Here is a 12,934-nt window from a genome sequence, read left to right on the forward strand (position 1 = left end):
GTCAGAAGCTATAGCAGTGTGTTTGTGTGTGACACACACGCACACCCTTAAATCTGGCATAAACCCGAAGAATAATTCAACTTGGGGATAAATGCGAGGGATCACCGAAGTGATGCAGCTTTTTTGAGTTTGTAACAAAATAGACAGAATAAACTGACCAGAAAGAATATAAATTATTAGTGGAAAAGTGAGCAAAGAAAATGGGATTCCATCGGGAGTCGAACCCGAGACCTCCGGATTGCCAGACCGGTGCTCTACCGACTGAGCTATAGAAAGCCCTAGTACAGTGTTCGTCCCATCAGAAACCCTTAATGTCGGGTGGTCAGAAGCTATAGCAGTGTGTTTGTGTGTGACACACACGCACACACTTAAATCTGGCATAAACCCGAAGGATAATTCAACTTGGGGATAAATGCGAGGGATCACCGAAGTGATGCAGCTTTTTGAGTTTGTAACAAATAAAGACAGAATAAACTGACCAGAAAGAATATAAATTATTAGTGGAAAAGTGAGCAAAGAAAATGGGATTCCATCGGGAGTCGAACCCACGGGATAAAGCAGTGACTAACGGCACATGGAATATAATTCACATCATATCAGTGTAAAACGTAATCATGATTGACTTGGCCATTGATTACAGCGCATTATCATAGCGTACTGTATATTACCAACTTATTACTCAACTTTTCCGGTCACCTCTGGGTATTGTCTGACACAGAGAATAAGGAAGTCCAATCGGGCACAAATGCCTGAGCAACAAGTGCCATAATGTGTCTCGCCCATTCGGGTACAAGAAATTGTACGCGAATGGGATATAACAGATAAAAAGAGATATAAAAGGGTAAAAATGTATGGCAAAAAAGAAACGCGCCATAAAAACTTAACATTGGGCCCTTAAAGTTCGTTGACCCCTGCTTGTGACCTTTGACCTTGTGGTGACCATCCACTCCCCAAGGGACATCTACCATCCAAGTTTGGTCACAAACAGACCTATGGATCAAAAGTTATGACCATTAATAGAAATGCGCCATAAAAACTTAACATTGTGCCCTAAAAGTTCGTTGACCCCTGCTTGTGACCTTTGACCTTGTGGTGATCATCCACTCCCCAAGAGACATCTACCATCCAAGTTTAGTCAGAAACGGACCTATGGATCAAAAGTTACGACCCATAATAGAAACGCGCCATAAATACTTAACATTGGGCTCTAAAAGTTCGTTGACCCATGCTTGTGACCATTGACCTTGTGGTGACCATCCACTCCCCAAGGGACATCTACCATCTAAGTTTGGTCACAAATGAAGTTATGGATCAAAAGTTATGACCCATAATAGAAATGCGCCATAAAAACTTAACATTGGGCTCTAAAAGTTCGTTAACCCCTGCTTGTGACCTTTGATCTTGTGATCATCCACTCCCCAAGGGACATCTACCATCTAAGTTTAGTCACAAACGGACCTATGGATCAAAAGTTATGACCCATAATAGAAACGCGCCATAGAAACTGAACATTGGGCTCTAAAAGTTCGTTGACCCATGCTTGTGACCATTGACCCTGTGGCGACCATCCACTCCCCAAGGGACATCTACCATCCAAGTTTGGTCTCAAATGGAGTTATGGATCAAAAGTTATGACCCATAATAGAAACGTGCCACAAAAACTTAATATTGGGCCCTAAAGTTCATTGACCCCTGCCTGTGAGCTTTGACCTTGAGGTGGCCTTCATATACTAGTATAGTGAAATGTGAATCTTTGTATGACCCCTCTTCCCTCGAAGTTTGATTGCAATTGAAGCCCAGAGTAAAGAGTTATTGAAGTTTTTGTAGCGTTACGGACAGACGACGGACGGACGGACGGACGACGGACGGACGACGGACGGACGACGGACGAACAGACGCCGCAGTCGATCCCTTAGTCTCCCCTCACCTCCGGTGGGCTCGACAAAAACGAACAATGGGAGCGATGACATTATCGCATTGGCATAACAATAGGTTGATTTGCATAGGAGGTCACGATCGGGTCGGCGCTGGCGCACTCTTCGGTAACTAGGCAACGGGTAAACAAACAAAGTGCGTGTTTATTGGTCGTCATTTCTTTTTCTTTTGCCTCGTCTGAGGATTTATTTAGGATTCCCTTCAAAACACACAATCAAAATAATATAATCATAACGATGTCACATGGAAGTGTTACAAACGCAATTGTGCATCAGAGGTTCAACAACTCGTTTGGTAATAATTGTTCATTTTTCCTTAGTGTTCTTCTATGTTTCATGAAATTCTTCCGTCGAGATGTTTTCATTGCAACTGATTGACAAATTGCCCTGCATCGACGTAAATAAGTCAGTGCTTATTTACGTCGATGTAGGGCAATTTGTCAATCAGTTGCAGTGAAAAGTCCTTATAGTATAAAACAAATCGTTAAGTTTGCATTCAATAAAGGCATGAACGATGTCCTCTCTTACGTTGCAGTTCGGGCACGAATCATAATAACTTAAACCCCATTTGAATAGATTACTTCTCACTGGCAGTAAATTATACAACAATTTCAAATTAAATTGTCGTTATGTGTTTTCTTTTATGTAGTCTAAATTATATCTGAATACAATGGCCCAGTCTGCTTGGATATGAAACTTGTTCTCCCAATGTAAGGAACATGTATTAGTTAACATTTTTTGAAGGTATCAAATTGTGCAATGCCTTGCTGCTTAAATCCATGATGAAGATTACTTTTTTTTGGGGGGGGGGGGACACACAAATTTGGAATACACAATACATTTTCTTTTCTGGTATAACTATCTAACAATTCCTTATTTATCACCTTAATCCATACCAATGGTATTGCTTTTTTAATGTTGCATAATCAAATCAATGGTATTGCTTTTTTAATGTTGCATATTCAAAAATTACCATGTACATTTTCTTCTTTTGAAATTAATTTCTGACATAATATATTCCAAAGACCGATAACCATGCATTGTTGCCAAATCTCCAACACGGAATATGCCACTTTCATACCAATCTTTATAAAACAGCGAATGCTTGTCAAAGAATATAAGTTTTGAAACATCTTGTTTTAAAACACCAGTTGACCCACTGTTTCCACTGTTGATATCTTTCACTGTGGTACAATATCGTATTTGTTCCCATGCCTGTAGAAATTAAAACTTAGGATTTTTTTAATCAATATCAAAATACCTATGTTATAATTACAATTCAGCAGCAAAATAATACCCCCAGTAAATCAAACCAATAAGGACACATTATTTTCCATATATCTCTTGAGTCATTGAAAAAACAACCCAGCCATTTCAACCGAAAACTTGACATTGTTTTTTTTATATACATCATCTTTATTCCACCTTTACTGATATCCTCTGTAATAATGCTTCGCTTTATTTTTGTCATTAACTATTTTTTTCTTTTCCATATAAACTTGAACATCATATTTTTCAGAATTTGAATCATTTTCGAATTGATTCATCAAAATTCAACCTTTCTATGCACAAACTCATAAAATTATGTCTAAAACGTCAAATGCCTTAGCAAAAATTATTCTGCCATCACTATTTCTCCGGTTTCACCGCTTTTCATGACATATTCAATAATATCTTCCGTTAGCCTTACATTGCAGGCAGCTAAGCGGCCCTCTATGTATCCTGTCCGAGTTCCATTCACAATTCCGCCAATGACCTTTTGTATCCTTACGGCCAAAACTGCTGCTATTATATTGTAGTCACAGTTGAGTAGAGTGATAGGTCTCCAGTTCTTCAGCTGTTGACTGTAACTTTTTTGAATAACAATGTAAGGAGACCTTTTATTTTGGTATTTGACATCATTCCAGATAAATAATTTTCATTCAAGGCTTCTACGAGAAAAGCTTGTATTCTCGGCCAGAACACCTGATAAAACTCTGCAGAAATTCCATCTGAACCGGGTGCCTTATCTGTTTGCATTGCAAATACAGCTTTTTAGCTCACCTGAGCCGAAGGCTCAAGTGAGCTCTTGCGATCGTTCTTCGTCCGTCGTCAGTCATGCGTCGTGCGTAAACTCTTTACAATTTCATCTTCTTTTTAAAAACCGTAAGACCGATTTCCACCAAACTTGGCAAGTAGCATTCCTAGGGGGTTAGGATCTCAGTTTGTTAAAATGGGCACCATGCCCCACCCAGGGGGCCCCAGGGGCCAACACCCCCCCCCCTATTAAGGAATCTTTAAAAACCTTCTTCTCTAGAACCGGAAGTGATAGAGCTAAGTTAATATGAGTTAGTGCATTGATGGCTGTAGTTTCAAGTTTGTTCAATGCGGAATCAGAGGTGCCCCCTTGGGACCCAGGGGAGGGGGTGGGGAGGGGTCTTATGGGGCCTAAATTGTACATTTTCATCTTCTTCTTGAGAACCCCATGACCGATTTTCACCTAGGAATCTTTAAAAACCTTCTTCTCTAGAACCAGAAGTGATATAGCTAAGTTAATATGAGTTAGTACATTGATGGCTGTAGTTTCAAGTTTGTTCATGGCGGAATCAGGGGTGCCCCCTTGGGACCCAGGGGAGGGGATGAGGAGGGGTCCTAATGGGGCCTAAATTGTACATTTTCATCTTCTTCTTGAGAACCCCATGACCGATTTTCACCAAACTTGGCAGAGGGTTAGGATCTCAATTTGTTAAAATGGGCACCATGTCCAACCCAGGGGGCCCCCATAGGGCCCATACCCCCCAAATTAAGGAATCTTTAAAAAATTTTCTTCTCCAGAACCAGAAGTGATAGAGCTAAGTTAATACTATGCATTATTACATCGATGACTGTAGTTCCAAGTTTGTTCATGGCGGAATCAGGGTTGTCCCTCTTGGGACCCAGCGAGGGTAGTGGGAAGGGGTCCTAATGGGGTCTAAATTGTACCTTTTGATCTTCTTCTTGAGAATCCCATGACCAATTTTCACCAAACTTGACAGGTAGTAACTAGGGGCACAGGATCTCAATTTGTTCAAATGGGCACCGAGTCCCACCGAGCCCCATCTTCCCTAGAATCAGAAGTGATAAGAGCTAAGATAATACTATGAGTTTCAAGTTTGTTCATAGCAGATCCACGGGTGCCCCTCTTGGGGGTAGGGGGAGGGGTGGGGAGGTCCAAATGGGGACCTAAATTGTACATTTCCATCTTCTTGAAAACCTCGTGATGGATTTTCACCAAACTTGACAGGTAGCATCCCTAGGGGGTTAGGATCTAAATTTATCAAAATGGGCGCAATGCCCTACCCCGGGGTCCCAGGGGGACCTTCAATCCCCCAAATTTAGGAATCTTAAAAAATTTGGGCCCTTATTGTACATTTTCATCTTCTACTTGAGAATGCCTGGTCAGATTTTGGTAGAGCTGTGAATTAGGATTAGTGACTGCGTGAAAGGTGAACTTGCGATACTCTGGTGATCGCAAGACCCCCGGGTCTCTTGTTTTACATTCTTCTTGTGTGAGTAACCCTTCACACATACCTTTTTTTTTTCCATCAGAGAGGCGCTTGTTATTTTGTGAGCAGGTATAATTTTTCCGTACTTTTTCTGGTTTTTGCTTCTTTTTTGTATAATTTTGAATAAAAATCAACAATATCTTTCAGTATCTTTTCATTTCCTTCAACAATACGGCTATCGTTGTCACATTTCAAATGTGTGATATCTTTTTTTCTTTGCATTCATAAAAGTATTTCGTGCTTTTTTCTCCTTTGTCGATCCAGCTCGTGCGAGCTTGTATACCAGCTCCCTTGGCTTCGTATTTATAAATCTTCTTCAACTTCTCTTTTACATCAGTATAAGAACTTAATACCTCTTCATTGCACTCATTCACATCTACATTTTTGAAGTTCACCTACTTTTGCTTCTAGTGACAATTTAGAGTCTTTCTTTCCAAGTGCTTTTTTTCTTACAATATTTCTGTGAAAATTCTCTAACTTTAACTTTAAACATTTCCCATCTCATATGCACAGGCAAACAGTTTGTTAAAAATGAATCTATAATTTTGAAAGTCCAATTGTGGTAATCTTTATCAAATAAAATAATAATTTTCCAATAACCTCGGCCTCTCATGTTTTGTTTATTTACACAGTTTAATTGATATTGCGTTGTGGTCAGCCCTTACGGCTGGTCGGATGTCAGTTCACATTGTTCTTCTTTTTGTATTTTTAGTCACCAGCCAAAAATCTAATCTAGAAGCCCTCTTCAAAGATACATTTCGCCAGGAGAATTGTTTCACGTCTTGAAGCATTGATATCAAAACATCAATCAAACATACTTATTCATTATCTTTTTTTAAGATTTACAGGTCTCTTTTAATATTTCTTCGTCGGTCCTTGTACATCTCTGCTTGTATTCCAATCTCCTCCCAAGATCAATTCGCAATCACTTGTATAATGCTTTACGTATTAAACTCAAAGTTCAATCTATGAAAGAAACTCTCTCTGTATTACCTTTGCGTTGACGCATACACATTAATTAACATGAGATTATCTTAAACCTTTGCTCTGAGTATCAGTAGTTGACCGTTCAAGGTACATTTTACTACAATATTTTGAGCATCAAGTATATCATTAAATAAAATTGAAACTCCTCGTGAATGATTGGATCCATGCGCAAAGAACCACGGACCCCGCCATTCACTTCTGACAATTGATTCAAAATCACTGCACCAGTATGTCTCTTGAAAAAAGAAATACAATATCTGTCTTCTGGTGCTTACACCAGTGAAAAACTTGACTTCTTTTGTCTTAATTTCTTAAACCTCTTGCATTTAAACTGATAATATGACAGTTCGCCATTTAGGAAAAGGGAAGAGTAATCACAAATGCATTCATTGTAACTTCACTCATTTCTTCTTTGGCACTTTTTTTTTTCTCGAAGATTTCTGATTCCGTTTCGTTTGTTTGACTTTGCTTTCTTTTATTGCTTTTTAAGGTTCGGTTATTCAGCGAAGAGTTCAGGCAACGCTTCCACGACGTCAACTTCGCTCGATGATTCTTCGCTCGAAGGTTTTGAGTGTGTGTGCGAGAGTCGATCATCTCCGACCGGGCTGAATGTGCGTCTGGTTGTCATGGAGTGATTGTCGACCCGATGCGATCAGCTGTTCGATCAGGTGCACTGGTGGTGTAGCAACAGAGGCTGATGCCAACGGGGATGGCGATGGTTCTGGCATCGGTACGTGTTCGCTGGCATCTCTGGTCGGTGAGGTGGGCGGGGTCTCGAAGGGGCATTCCTGTTGCACGTGTCCGGGTTGTTTAATTGCATCGTCAACAGACGATGGGGTTGCTGCATTACGAACGGTGATGCCCCGCATTCAAACAACGTGAGCACATGAGGGTTGCCCTTGCAGGTGGTGCGATCTGGCCGTAGTGGTAGACTTTGGCTTTAAAAATACCAAAGTTCATGTCTCGAGGCGGGGGCTTCGATGGATGCTGTATGTAGACTATCCGGTTGCCGGTCAGGCAGTCAGTGAGCTGACCATCTACACGGAGACATTTACGGATGGGGACACCGAGGACCTTGTGTTTCCAATTTTCCAGTTCATCGGTGATGACAGTATCGAGAACTGAAAGTGGTATGTCTCTGATGAGGAGACGCAGACTGTTTTCCTTCCCAGCTGTGATGAAAGGGTTTTAGTCATACACTGCGAAATTGGCATTTCTGACTGTGTCTGATGTTCAAGTCATTTGTTATCAGTTTCATTCTTGACTCTCGATTTTCCACGTACAGCCTCCATAGACCACGAATATTTTGTATCCCCTTTATTTCTCGTCCTTGCACACTACGGATGAGGCATTTGTACATGTCCACGTTTTACATTCCTTTCTCACTCACTGATGGTATGTTTTTATTTTTCAGAAAGACTGGCTTACCTCCAAGCTGTTCCTCAGGTTTCGCAAAGGAAGCAAGGGCCGCTTTCTCGGCGTATGACGTGTCACTGCGTGCCGCCATTTTCAAAGTCAGGATCCTGGTGCTACAGTTCAAATCAAATCCTGTTATTTTCTATTTCACAGTTATCCACCTTTCAGTAAGCACAAAGGATTCACGAATGTTCCAAGATAATCTTCAGTCACACATTTCTTTCCAAAGAGCAGTTTCTATAATTGGCAATTTAGAGGCTTCCACCGCAGAGAAAAATCGTCGTAACAATGCCAGAGTCTGTGAAGAGCGCCCTTTTCCGTGTTTATTGGTCGTCATAGCACGCATCACGATGAAAAAAGGCTTGCGCGTGTGTCTGGTAACTAAGCAACGGGTAAACCAACAATATAAATTTACCGATAGATTCTCCGAAAGTGTGTGAAAGGATTAAAGTATGGTGAACAAGAAAAAAATGTCGGTATTCATAAACAAAGTGATTTATATATTTCTGCAAAGCTTAAGTCTCTAGGAATATGAATAGTTAACTTTCAGAAGGTGAAAATGTCTTTAGAACGATTGAGAGATGGTGTTTTGAGGCCCTTTTTAGACCACCTGAACCCGATCTGATGGCGAAATTTTGGTGACCAAAATTATGACATCATGACATGGACGAATCAGCCCTGCGCTCGCTGATGTGATACGCTAGCTAACTTTGCACCTAAGCTACGCTCTGTATCACGCCGCGCGCGCCGTGGTTCGCATTCAAAGCGTGAATTTCACATGATGGCCTGAGTGCACCGAGGTATCTGTACGTGTCTTGTTTACTCTATCAAGCAAAAGTGAGTTATAATTTCACTTATTGAATCCATCTTCCTTCGAATTACCATGAAGTATACCTTTTTAAATTTCTACTTGCGCTTTCGCGCCTCAGTCTCTACTCTTAAACGGCTTATAGTAACCGTTTAATAGGCCTAGTTAGTACAGTAGTAGAGCCTAACGTTACGGTAGAACAAGAACTCTGACCTAGCTAACGTAAGGATCTACGTAGTGGAGTAGCCTATGTAGGGTTGGACCTACTACTCATCGACCGCCTACTGTTTATTTGCTTGATAAGAATATTTAACACTGAAATTCACGTAAAAAACTTGACCTACGTGATTGAGAAAATCCAGCTCTATCAAATGCCGTTGTTCCCTTTTCGATTCGAAGTTTCAGTGCAAAAATGTCGCCGACGAACTAGCGTGGCCTCGTTTCAGCTCCCCGCGGTAAATCGCGTTATCAGGATCGACCGATGTTTTTTGCATTGACAATGCACGCAAACCGAGTTGTATTGAACACCGTGTTGTAGAAAACGTCAACGAAGCTTTTTAGGAACTTCCATAGACATTACATTGTGCTGTCATTACGATTCGGTGAAAATATTCATTCGAAATTTTGTCCTTGATTATAAACCATTAATGAACACTGAATTATCGCGTTTTCCCACACCATCCTCATCTACATTCAAAGCCGATCCATTTTTATGTGCTTTGCGCGCAGACGAAGTGCGTACTAAGTGTTTATTTATTTATTTATTTATTCATTCATCTCTTCTTCTTTTTTTAAATAATGGTACATTTTACCCTGCTGTTTCTGCCGATAAAGCAGATGCGACTAAAGACAGGCAAGGTACAGTATTGTATTGCATCCGCTCACAAAGAACTACGTGCTTTATGAATGGCGGACTCGATGTAGAGCTAGCTAGCGCTGCACACTCGATCGTAAAGGGTACGTTCGTCCACGTCATGACGTCATATTTTAGGGCCCCGAAAAAGACGGCCGTTCTGGAGCGAAAATCGGTGAAGTAAATCAGTCAGTTTTAACTCGCGATTTTTCAGTGGTACGAATATATTTTAAAAAGTCACATAAAAAATCTGTTTTAACAGACATTTCCCTCTGCTTTGACACCTTCTTTTGTATGATTTTCTTGATTTTAATGTCTCGTTCACCATCATTTAAAGGGATGAAAATAGACAGCGTTCGAGACGTGAGTATATGCTTTCTCCCCTTCCACTGAAAACAATGAGAAACATAGTCAACTGGTAGGAGAATCGGGGAAGTGTTGCGTAACAATGCAGATTTCAGACAGAAGCAACTTGTCAAGAAGTGTATGGCTATGATGAAAGTTCCTATAAAGACGTAGAGAGTAACTGGTGTTTCCATAACAGAATTTAGTATACCAGCCAGCTATTAGATATGAATAATGTTACGTAAGCGGTATGTGATTCGTCGAAAGATAGAACTCTACATGATTGTGGGGTTAAAATATAATCTTATTGTATATTTGTTAAAGGCGACACATATCTATCTTTCGGATAGACGTGCAAGTTGCTTCTGGCGTATCTAAACCCCTCCAAAGTGATAGATGATGATTACCTTTATATTAAAATATCTTCGTACCATAAATCTTGATTATTATCATTATTATTATTATCATTGTTATTATTATCATTATTATTATTTCGTTTTATTTATACAGGGTGGGACCATCAGTAATCAAGTACTGTTTTCCAGGGGGCCCTTTAAACACATACATGCAAGGTAACAATCACAACAAATTACATTTACATAAACTCAATAGGTCCTACATGAAAAAGAAAAAAGAACAAGAAAAGAAAAGAAAAGAAAAGAAAAATGAATATATCAATATTGATATCACTATTGCAAATTAGGATCGCCTTAATCTAACCCCTCAAAAAAAGCTTGGAAATCTGAGTTTGATCAATCATTTCTCATTTTTCCTTCAAATAATTTATTTGTGCTTAGTACCACACAAAGATTGTTTAATTCTCTTTAAAATGGTACCATACTTGTTATGATTATCGTTTACATGGAGGTGCAGTGCTTACAAACATGAGGTAAAGTCAGAATTTAAAAGCTGCAAAATTGCCCATTTTTGACGTCCCTACTGCAGTTTCCTCGTGATGAGTAAGTTCCCCATTGTTTCTTTGGTGTTCATTTATTGTAACATCAGCAGATATAATTATGGAGTGAAACATGTATGCGTTCAACCCGTATCCGGGCACTTACCCCCTGGGCAACTACCCTCCGGATAACTACCACCCGGATAATTACCCCCCAGGTCTATTCCCCCTTAGGGCAACTACCCCCCGGACAACTACCCTCCTAGGGCAATCACCCTCCAGGGCCATTACCCCCTGGGACAACTACCACCCGGTCATCTACCCTCCAAGGGCAACTACCCCCAAGGGCAATTACCCCTAGGACATCTACCCCCCGGATAACTACCCCCTGGGTAACTACCCCCTGGATGACTACCCCCGGATAACTACCCCCCAGATAACTATCACCCGGATAACTACCCCCTAGATAACTACCCCCCGGAGAACTACCCCCTGGGTAACTACCCCCCGGATAACTACCCCCTGGATAACTACCCCCCGGATAACTACCCCCAGGATAACTACCACCCGGATAATTGCTCCCCGGATAACTACCCCCAGGATAACTACCACCCGGATTACTACCCCCCTCCCCATAACCATACCCCGAACCCCCCTCCCCCTCCTTATACTTACCTACTGGACAACCCGCCCCCCCCCCCCGAAAGTTACCACCCGTTGTAATTTTTCCATAAGTTCATAACACCATATCAGAAGATGCACCTTTCTCTTACACTGTCATCATTTACTCTTTTGGCTTGTCATTTTCTACCGTTATAACACATTAGACGATAAACATAAGAAAAGGAGAGTTGATTTCACTCGATTCATATTCCCTTAACATTAGCGAGGGACCCTTCGATATAAAGCCACAATTTCTGATAGAATCCGGGCACGGTTTTATGAAAGTTATCAGTCCTGACAAGCTGTCAGTTCCACACAATTACCAATCGTTGTATGTCGATCAAAGCAGGTCCATGGTAACAAGTCAGTGAATCGAGCTTATCAATCAAGAAGAACCAAAGGTTTTATTGAAATTATTAGATACTAACAAGATGTCATAACTGGCAACTTTTATCAAACGGTGCCCTAATCTGTCATAAGAGTAAAATTACAGCTTGTTTTACATACAAGTAGAATTGTGTTAGTTTTCAAATTAAATGTTCTCGACACTGTAAGGGGAAATCAAGTTCAAATATAAGTTAGTCTGATTAGAAAGAGTAAAATATTACGAGTTTAACGGTATTTTTTTTTTTTTTTTTTTTTTTTTTTTTTTTTTACAAAACACCCCTAGTTGTTAACGAAGTCTTTTGTCCTGCACCCTCTTTTTGAATAGATCTATAGAGAGTTGTAGTTGACAGAGTCCTTTTTACATTATAGGGCTGCTCTGTTTTATCCCGGCCATTTCAAGAGTATTTTTTTTTTCACAAAAACTTGAATCCTTCTTGGAATAACATGCTCTTTGATATTTCGTAAGGGGTTTCTAATTATCTCACCCAAAAGATGTTTAAAACCTGAAGTTAGGTCTCGACCAAAACCAGACGATATGAAAAAATGTTGTTGTTGTTTGTTTTTTTTTCAATTCAAATAGCAAACGTTGTTCGAAAATAACAATGAGAGACGTAATTTTCTGGGGGAGAGGTATTGTAAGAGGGGTGATTGTTTGGAGCCTAATTTTGATAAGGAGTAATAAGTCAAGGGAGGTAATGCTCTGCGGTGATCATACCAAGGAGGTGACAATCTCTTCCCACATCTTTGATATCCTAGTTGTTAATGCCCAATGATGCAGTAGGGAAATTCTGAAATGAGCGTTAACGGTATATCAGTAAAATAGTTACAAAATTGATGAAACAATGCAAAGAAAGCAAAATTAAGACAGAGATCGAAGTACAGAAATAAAGATACAGTGCACTCCCGTTACAACGAACACGGTTATAACGAAATTTCGTTATAACGAAGCAAAACTTCTGGTCCCAAAATTATCGCCATTAAAGTCTATGGTGCAAAATTCGCTTATAACGAAGACGGTTATAACAAAAATTTCGTTATCACGAAGTCTTTTCTGAGCTCCACTGACAAAGAAAAACAAAAGAAATGTGCTCCGTTATAACGAAATGCGGATCGCATTCGAAA

At 40.2% G+C, this 12,934-nt stretch overlaps 1 non-coding gene and 1 pseudogene across 1 annotated transcript; both read right to left on the reverse strand.

Moving 5' to 3' along the window:
* Positions 1 to 203: 203 nt before the first annotated feature.
* On the reverse strand, positions 204 to 278 carry Trnaa-ggc (transfer RNA alanine (anticodon GGC)). Its single transcript has one exon. It is a non-coding gene; the product is annotated as a tRNA-Ala (tRNA).
* A 6,757-nt stretch (positions 279 to 7,035) lies between these two features.
* On the reverse strand, positions 7,036 to 7,952 carry LOC140236598 (uncharacterized; annotated as a pseudogene).
* Positions 7,953 to 12,934: the final 4,982 nt, after the last annotated feature.

This window comes from Diadema setosum, chromosome 13, assembly GCF_964275005.1.
Source record: "Diadema setosum chromosome 13, eeDiaSeto1, whole genome shotgun sequence".
Classification (NCBI taxonomy): Eukaryota; Metazoa; Echinodermata; class Echinoidea; order Diadematoida; family Diadematidae; genus Diadema; species Diadema setosum.